The sequence below is a fragment of the Blennius ocellaris genome (genome assembly GCF_963422515.1).
Source record: "Blennius ocellaris genome assembly, chromosome: 9".
Lineage (NCBI taxonomy): Eukaryota > Metazoa > Chordata > Actinopteri > Blenniiformes > Blenniidae > Blennius > Blennius ocellaris.
Genome location: NC_137658.1, coordinates 22,602,492 through 22,612,155, shown reverse-complemented (window position 1 = coordinate 22,612,155; position 9,664 = coordinate 22,602,492). Strand labels below are relative to the sequence as shown.

Here is a 9,664-nt window from a genome sequence, read left to right as displayed (position 1 = left end):
ATGGATTTTTATTGTTTTCACGATTAGTCAACTTTACAACACCACAAATGTCTTTACATTTACTTCAGTACGAGACTGAACAGTCAAGTTTCACTCCCCTAATCTGTGGTGTCAAACCCTGCCTCAGTACATCACACTACGTTCCAATGTGACAGCAAGACTTCAATTCTTTTTACACCGATATTCAGACTCCTTCACCGAGGGACAATGTGCGTCGGCCTCAGAACTCTGGAGGCGGAGCGGCCAGCACGAAGGACGAGCCTGCAACAGGATCACACTGTCAGTCAACACAGACAAGTTGAGTTACACTCCATCCTGAACCCCTGGAGTCTCCAAGAGCGTGTTTCAGGTCTTCAGTCAGATTGGGGTAAACAGACATCACTTGAACCTGTGCCAAAGTCCTGAGTGTTTCTCTCCCAATACTGAGATTCCCCGGCAAGAGAAGGATGGCTCTGCCACGGCAGTACAAGATTGGGTTCATGTTTGTGCTTCTAGTGTGCTGCACATACCTGCAGACGGGTCCAGTCCGTGTTGCTGCCCCCTACAGGCAGACTGCTGCGCATGCTGAAGGAGAGAAGAGGCAGGGAATCAGAAAACGGAATCACTGCAGTTCACAGCAGTGATGATGAGCAGAGGATATGCTCAGGTGTAATGTTCACCACGGTCATTTGTCTGAATGATGTGTTATATTGTTTAATCATCACCGCACAAACCCTGCAGCAGCTTCGACACAAAAAAAACGGACCAGAATTTACCTTCAGCCCGACTTGAGCTCCATCGCAGCCTCCGAGGCTCGGCCTGCAACACAAGCACACAAACATCAGCATGCAGGACGGCAGCTTCTCACCGTCACACCCGACCTGGGTCAGGATGTAGTGTGCAGCCCTGCACTAGGCCCGTCCTGCGGTCAAGTCCAAGACGGGCCACTCTCGTTGGGGCGGCGCTCTGCGACAGCTCAACAGCTGCAGGCTCCAAAACGGAACCAGCAGCAGCGAGGCCACGAGCAGAGACTTCTTCTACCAGCACTGTAACACTGAACCAGACACGCCGCCTGGTCAGCTGACTGAGCGCTGGATGGCCTGGGGGGGACAGAGGAGATTCAGTACTCACCTCTGGTCTTCAACCTGAAGCAGGGCAGCTTGATCACATGATGACGATTAAGCAGGCGAACCAGGGACTCTGAAAAGAAGCATCATGTTAGTAGAAGTCCATCATTACATGTATCATACACTCAACTGATGGTTCAAGGTTAGCAGAAACTCAATCTGCTGCTTATCATGTAATAGTGCCTTCATTGACACTTATTTGGTTTTATCAAGACGAAGTAGCCTGCAATTCACCAAATATTAATACATTGCTTTCTAAAACCGATGCAAAACATCTGCTGGTTATTAAACACGTGGTCACCAAACCAGAAGCACGTGGTCCCTGCAAATTAATGGGTTAACTTTAAAATGCAATTTATGAGCGCCAGTGGTACGAGTGAGGTCACTTTCAATGACGTAAAGAAGTTCCAGTCACGCGCTCATTCGATTTCAGCTCCGACATCGTTCACTAATTAAACCAGTGATGTTGACCATTCGTTAGCATTGAGCAGCTAATGCTAACTAGCCGGGACTGCTAACGGGGGCCATAAAGCGACCACACACTTAATAAAATCACGAAATAAAACCTTGCTGCGAACTAACCCCTTCAGTCTGCGTGTTAAACCCTGAGAGCCACATCTAGCATGACATGAGTGACAAACAAGTGTTTGAATAGACAGAAAAACGTGGTCCTCCGTACCGAGAACAGCGCAAACCTGCACACGATACTGCGTTTTAACCGGAGGAACACAACGGACTCGGACACTTACAGTAGCGCCAAAACCTCGAGCCTCACCTCCACTATTTAAACCTAACGTGTGCTCATGAAACACTCACCATCCTGACGAGGAGCTTGGAGCCTTCACTTCCCACATAGCGACCGACTGAGAGGCGGAACAATTGAGGAGCAAACTTTTATAGATGTCGCTGCCGCGGTGCACTGTGGGAAGAAAAACCTGCGACACCCGACATAGACATATAGCAGTAACATGATAGACATATAATAGTAGAACCTTTATAATACAGCCATATAACCTCAAATATCCAAAAGTTTGAATTGAAATCAAGGGAAAAGAGGCAAACCACGAGCAAAAGTGACTTGGCAGCCAGGTGGATAAATAACCAGTTTACTTTACTGTCTTCGTTTGACAACATCTGCATAACATTCATACTTGGGATATGGGTTTTAGATTATTTAAAGTTGTTCAAGGCATATTATTGCATTCAGTGGCGGACCTGGCTGGTTTCCCACCCTATATATAGATTAATCTATTTATAGAAAAAGCAAAAAAGAAGCATATGAGTTGGGTTAAATATGTTTCACATTATAATTATTTTTCTTTCTTTTTCTCCTGACACCTCTTTGAGTACAAATGTGACCCTCCCTCCTCCTCCTCCCTCCTCCTCCCTCTTCCTTCTTCCTCCTCTCACTCAAATACACGGGAAAACCAACATGTCTCCTCAACAACAACCATGATAGAACACCTCAAACAAGTGGTGACTGTGGCCAAACTGTGACTCTGGTCCACAAAACGAGCAGATCAGAAGTGCAACAAGAACTTGCCAAACATGACGATGTAACACATGGGGAAATGTCCATAAACGTCACCTTTTTGATAAGAGACAACGATGCTGTCATTTCTTTTGTTCCCACAAATTCAAGCCACATTTCAAGGAACGATCATTTTATGAAAATATTTGTCCGAAAACTGTGGATTCTGAGGCGTTGTTTCCAAAACATATAGATAAAATCCATCCTCTGTCCCAGTCTGATGACATCACTTTGTTCTTGATTTCTATTACTACTTCTATTGTCAAATCCTATTCTTTACTTCATTCTGTAGTGTGCCACTCACAGAAGACTTTAGCTTTAACTCAAGAGTGACTATGTTTTTTTTTCCTGTCCTCTCTGACTCTTCTTGCCACTGACTCAGAATGTCCTCCTCCCATCCTGCCCTGCTGGCTCCTGGACCGGCTCCGTCTCCTTCCCTGGTGACCAATCAGGAGATCTGCTCCCAAGTGAAGCTGCGTACGAAGAGCTCTATTATTTTCTTCTTGCTGGCAAGCACTTCTGTTTAAAAAAAAAAATAAAATAAAATGATGAGAAAATTTTGACATTTTCCATCTTTCCAGCTTCACAGACTGTTATTAATACTCATCTCCCTTTTCGGAATGAGATACAACTGTTTTTACTGTTTATTGTCAAAGTGTTATGATGTGGGATTGCACCTCCGTCCAATACATTTTGTACATTTGGACCGATATTATACGGCTATCAGACTCTGGATTCTTCTGTCTTTTGGTTGCACTAACAAGGGGTTTGAGGACTTCTCAATATAGGCTCATTGTGTAAATCTAGAATAGAACTTAAAATCCTCCTTTCAACTTATAACAACCAGGCTCCATCACATCTTAAAGAACTATTAGTCCCTTATCTCCCCAGAAGAACACTTCCTTCTCAGAGTACTGGCTTACTGGATGTTCCACAAGCACATGTTGTATGTAATTGCATATTGATTTAAATATTTTGAGACCTTTAATAATTCTACCCCCAAAAAACTAAAGGAAAGAACGAGAGAGAGAAAGAGAGAGAGATGAGTGGATGTCTCTACACACCACCCTGAATAAGTTCATATATACTTTTATTGTCCCTGTGGGGATTTTCCTTTTTTTTATCAGCCTGTACATCATTGCATGTATAACCTGGGGCCATGTAGAACAAGAATGTGGTGCAGTTTACTGAAAACTATTAGAGTTTTTAGGAAGTTTTTAAAAATCTTTCTTGACAGCAATATTTCAATTTGGTGTGATTGTGAAAATGATACTGCAGTGAATCCACTAGAAAAGTGACCTTGAGGAACCTGGGGTCATGTAGGAATGGACAGGACAGGATCAGGCTGCAGTTTGATCAAAACTATTTCATTTGAGTTTTTAGGAAATGTTCTGCCTGTACAGTAATATAACGTATCGCGTGATTTAAGTGTGTCATTGTGAAAATTGTTGACGTGGTCGATGATCACGTCAATATGGGCCACAGAACACAGACTAAATTTATAAAAAAAAATTTTTTAATGAGCATAAGCTGCACCCACCATATTTTAAAAGAAAAAAAAAGTGTACATATACAGTATAGGCCACACTTGTCTAATAAGCACAGGTGTCCACATTGTAACAGGGCAGGAATTGTGTGGGATTTTTTTCTTTTTTTTTTTTATAAAAAAAACCCAAAACGTTTAAAAAAAATGTTTTAAACACTGCTTCCGTGATGGGGTGACAGACTGGACTGGAGGGAAAGAGAGAGAGGGAGGGACGGCAAGTGAATTACTGCAAAAATACACAAACGCCGAGGATTTCACCTCTGGTCATAAAGTATTTGCTGATTGTGATTGTGAGGAGACGATTGGTCAGCCACGGAGGGCAGAGTTACGTGATGCACCTAAACGCATCATCTGTTGGCATGAAGCTCTTTACCATAGAAACCCATAAATTATCCCCATTGTTTAAGCTGCTGGGTTCAAAGTGTGTGAAAACTCTTTGTGAGAAAGTCTGGCTTTTTTTTTTCTCAGGCTAAATTAGTCAAATTGATTTTCGTTGGAGCTGCCGCACCGCCACCTTTGATATCTCAAAACCCACACGGCAGGTTTCCCCAAGATGATGCCAGTTAGTGAAACAAAAACCCAGTTTGGTGGCTACAAATTCCGATTTGTTTGTGAATATATCGACTTTGCCGTAACCGATTTAGACAAATGCACATTGTGGGTCACACGGTGGCCAGCGCTCTTGCTTCACAGGGTTCGATGCAAACTCTGTGTGGAGTTCGCAAGTTCTCCACGTGTGTGCGTGAGTTTCCTCTGGATGCTCCAGCTTCCTCAAACAGTCCTAAAACATGCACATGAGGTCAATTGGAGATGCTAAATTGTCCCTAGGTGTGAATGTGCGTGTGTGTATGGTTCTTTGTCTGTGTATATTTATTTGTGGTCATTATAGTAGCTTCCTGCAACTTTTAATATTTGATGAATTGAACCATTTTCAGGCAGCACGTGTAAGAATAAACAAGTATCAATACTTTCCCTGTGATTATCATATACTGGTTGGTTTTAGTTTCTAAGAGATACTCTAACTGGTCATCCCTCATTTAACAATGGTTCAATTACAAGTTCTGTTTAACATTTTCTAAGAGAAAATGACCAAACAAACTGGAAATCCAAAAAAGGTTTGTGCAGTGAGTTGATTTTACAATGGAGGTATCAGGTGGTATTTTTCTTCATCTGACAAAGCAAGAAAAAAAACAACAGCACACGGACGTTTGTACAAAATGACTCGTGGCATCAATAGGCGGGATAATGTACATCTAAATCTGACCGAAATGGTTCCCTTACTCCTAAAAATGACTTCATGATTGTTTAATGTACTCATAAAACCCATTGGAATGCATTTATTTACAGTACGACTGAGCCTCACGGGCAATGAACAGCTCACTCCCACAAGCGAGACTCAAACCACATCTGTATCAATAGAAACATGCCTGCAGATGGAATAAGGGCATGGTTGCACTGCTTAAAGTGTACTCAAATGCAGTTACATTACTACTGCGATAATTACTGCTAACGAAAATATATGCAAACATAATCCACCGAGAGAATCTGTAGTCTACTCATTGGATTTTTACATGCAGTCTCAGTGGAAATAAATGCAATAAAGTATTTCTAAACTGTGTACTTCAGTTTTTGTATATATACCAATGTCCTTATTAAAATCTATCAACTTCTATCAGAGAAACCTAAAAAAATTATAATAATAATTTGCTGTAGAGTCTGCAGAGTAATTTATATCCTTAAGTAGTCATTTTACATTCCTTTCATTATCCAGTATTTTTTAAATTTTTTTTGGTTTGAGTAGATTTTGTTTTAGTTTCCATTTTAATCACGTCCTGAAGTAAAGTACACAAACCTGGCACAAGTGTTGCAAATGCTCTTATTGCAGTGTTGTTTCTCTATACCAGTAATATGGCGCATCTTTCATAATCAGCGACATTTTAACTTCAGTGTTAAAACTATAAACGGAAGTGACTCCTAGAGTTGTTATGCCCTTATTTGGCCACACGGTGGCAGCGCAGCCTCATAAATGAGGCAGGTTGGTTTTTAGAGCGGGTCATGAAGAGAGTCTGAGCAGCACAGAAACACGAATCATTATTAACACATTAATGCATTTCCTGTTTGGAGATATAATTGCATTTTTACCAATTTCTTTCATGGATTTCCTTGTCCTCACAGCTTGTGATGAATAATTTAAAGTAGAGTTCAGAATCAGAACAAGAATAACTGGTCACTCATGTGTAACCACCGAACAGTGCAGACTCAGCAGTCTGATATAATGGCCCTGCAAGTCCACCCTGAGGGCAAACTAAAAGCTGGTCACCTGGGAAATAAACCAAGGAAGGAAAGGTCTAACTGTGTCCTCTGTCCAACCAAAAATTACAATTTCTTGCTGAAAATGTCTCTGACTTTTTTTCATTAGAATTCTGCAAACCATTGTTCTCACACGTTTGATTACCTCCATTCTATTTATTGTCCGATAAGCATAAAACTCCAAAGAATGCTTTCCCCTTATGGAATACATGGTAAATGTAAACACATACCCGTATAAAATATAGATTCAAATAAAAGAGAAAATTCAAAGCAGCCACTTTTATCAATCGCTTCTGGATTAATATTACTCCTGCATTTGATACATGTTAATTTCTTTACTACAACTGATTAAGGTTGAGCTATTTTTAACAACTTTAGATACTAATATAAACGACAGTAATGCATCATGTTTCTTTACATTATATGTTGATACTTTGGCCGTCCTGTGAGAACCTCGCTTCTCTAAAACGTTCACAAGCTGAGAAAAACATGTTTTCTACTTCACTGCAATGCATTAGCTACTACCTGGAGGGTTTATCTCTTGCTGTACTTTTTATAAACTGTTTCATCCATAGGATATATGAACAGTTACTTTATGTTATGTAGTGAAAAAAGGTAAACCTCAGGTGCTTTATTGATAGCCACCGTTAGCTTTACTTAGCTTTAAAATGACATGTAACCTAAACCACTGCTGCAACACGCTGTTATTATCATCATCAATATATGTTTTGCTTTACGGCAGGTTCATCAACGGTGAGATGCAACGGAAATGCCTGAGAGTGGACGTCCTGTAGTCAGATGCCTCTCGAATTTCCTGTATATCTGCCCAGAATTCTTGTTCCAACAATGCACTGCGTTAAGAAAAAAAATGCAGATACTCCTGCAAAACGCCAAAATGGAAAATTATTTTGTAATTATTACATTAGAGCAGTGCTTCTCAAATGGTGGGGCACGCCCCCCTGGGTGGGCGTGGTGGGGTGTCAGGGGGGGCGTGAGGCGCGCGCAACTTTCAGTATTAGTGTCTTTATTCATGCTTGAACGATAAAAAAAGGGGCCTCCAGCTCATTTTATTAATTTATTTTGATAATCAGGTGATTGTATGCAGAATGCTGGTGCAGCAACTCATACAGTGGTTTATACAGATAAATAAATAAATATTATCAGGTTCTCAATGATAGTGCAATTTGGGGGGGCTTAACAAAATTCTGTCCTCTAGGGGGGGCATGACAGAAAATAATTGAGAACCACTGCATTAGAGTATACCTTCTATTTAAAGATTGTTCTTAGAGTGAGCATTGAACCATTGTAATCGGCATCAGACAAATATAGACCAGCATTAGGTAACAATCAAGGTAACCGCATTAGACCAGTGTAAACTAGCATTAGATCAGTGTAAACTAGCATTAGACCAGTGTACACCAGCATTAGACCAGTGTAAACCAGCATTAGACCAGTGTAACCAAGCATTAGACCAGTGTAACCCAGCATTAGACCAGTGTAACCCAGCATTAGACCAGTGTAAACCAGCATTAGACCAGTGTAACCAAGCATTAGACCAGTGTAACCAAGCATTAGACCAGTGTAAACCAGCATTAGCTCAGGGTAACCGCATTAGACCAGTGTAAACTAGCATTAGATCAGTGTAAACTAGCATTAGACCAGTGTAACCCAGCATTAGACCAGTGTAAACTAGCATTAGACCAGTGTAACCCAGCATTAGACCAGTGTAAACTAGCATTAGACCAGTGTAACCCAGCATTAGACCAGTGTAACCAAGCATTAGACCAGTGTAGCCAAGCATTAGACCAGTGTAACCCAGCATTAGACCAGTGTAAACCAGCATTAGACCAGTGTAACCAAGCATTAGACCAGTGTAAACTAGCATTAGACCAGTGTAACCCAGCATTAGACCAGTGTAAACTAGCATTAGACCAGTGTAACCAAGCATTAGACCAGTGTAAACCAGCATTAGCTCAGGGTAACAGCATTAGACCAGTGTAAACCAGCATTAGACTAGTGTAACCCAGCATTAGACCAGTGTAAACTAGCATTAGACCAGTGTAACCCAGCATTAGACCAGTGTAAACTAGCATTAGACCAGTGTAACCCAGCATTAGACCAGTGTAAACTAGCATTAGACCAGTGTAACCCAGCATTAGACCAGTGTAGATATCTTGGGTCAGTATCTGCCCAGCCCTGCTCAACCGTTTAGATATGGATCTATAACATGTACTTGTTTGGGGTTGTGTGGATCGGTTGGTAGAGCAGTAATCTCCCAATCGGAATGTTGTAGGTTCAATACCCATCTCTACCCGTCCACATGCCGAAGTGCCATTGGGCAAGACACTGAACCCCAGGCTGCCTGTGTGACTGCAGTGTGAGAGTGAGTGGTTGGTGGCCGGAGGGGCTGATGATGCAGATTGGCAGCCTCACCGTCAGTCTGCCCCGGGGCAGCTGTGGCTACATGTGTAGTTTACCACCATCCAGTATGGAGTGAATGAATAATGCACCGTAAAGTACTTTGAGTCTCCGAGACAAAAGCGCTATATAAAACCCAGACATTGCGTTTATGTACTTTGCACAAATTTGTTCGGTTCTTTTAATCAGTACAGTTCAAAATGAAAAGCTTTTTTTTTTTCCCACAATTTTATAAAGATGGACAGTATTGTGTTATTTCCAAATAAAGTGTCGAGGGAAACTTGAAAATTCCCCAGTCATTTTTAATTTTATTTTAATCTAAGCTGGTGTTCTTTTGCATTTGAATCAATCCAGTCCAAATATCGGAGGTAAAACACTGAGGTTCAAAGCCACTTATTTTGAAAGAACAAGACTGAGAGGTTTGTTTAAACCATAAAGCACATGACAGCTTCTCGAAGACGCTTGAAGACGACGGGCTTTCATCCGATGAGTCAAAAAGCAACATATTCAGCATGTGTCGCTCCCACTGTTCAGTAATGTGTCACGGCCTGGGGCTGCTTCACTGATGTCAGAGTCCAGGATTTGTTTCCATTAGCAGTCACAAGCGGCATGACAGCTACAGTGTACTTGAGAGGGACAGAACTCCTTCCGGATTTGGTCGCTTGCTCATAAGATATGTGAACAATATGAGTGAAACAAAAAAAAATAAAAAAATAGCCAAGTGAATTTGGCATGAAGCGAGAAGCCTCATGT

The 9,664-nt window shown here is 41.4% G+C and overlaps 1 long non-coding RNA gene across 1 annotated transcript; it reads right to left on the bottom strand.

Moving 5' to 3' along the window:
* On the bottom strand, window positions 1-1,995 carry LOC308134291. The gene is made up of 5 exons (XR_013936762.1): window positions 1,923-1,995; window positions 1,111-1,179; window positions 756-798; window positions 510-564; window positions 1-261 (listed from the first exon to the last, which is right to left on the bottom strand). It is a non-coding gene; the product is annotated as an uncharacterized lncRNA (long non-coding RNA).
* Between the last annotated feature and the right edge of the window lie 7,669 nt (window positions 1,996-9,664).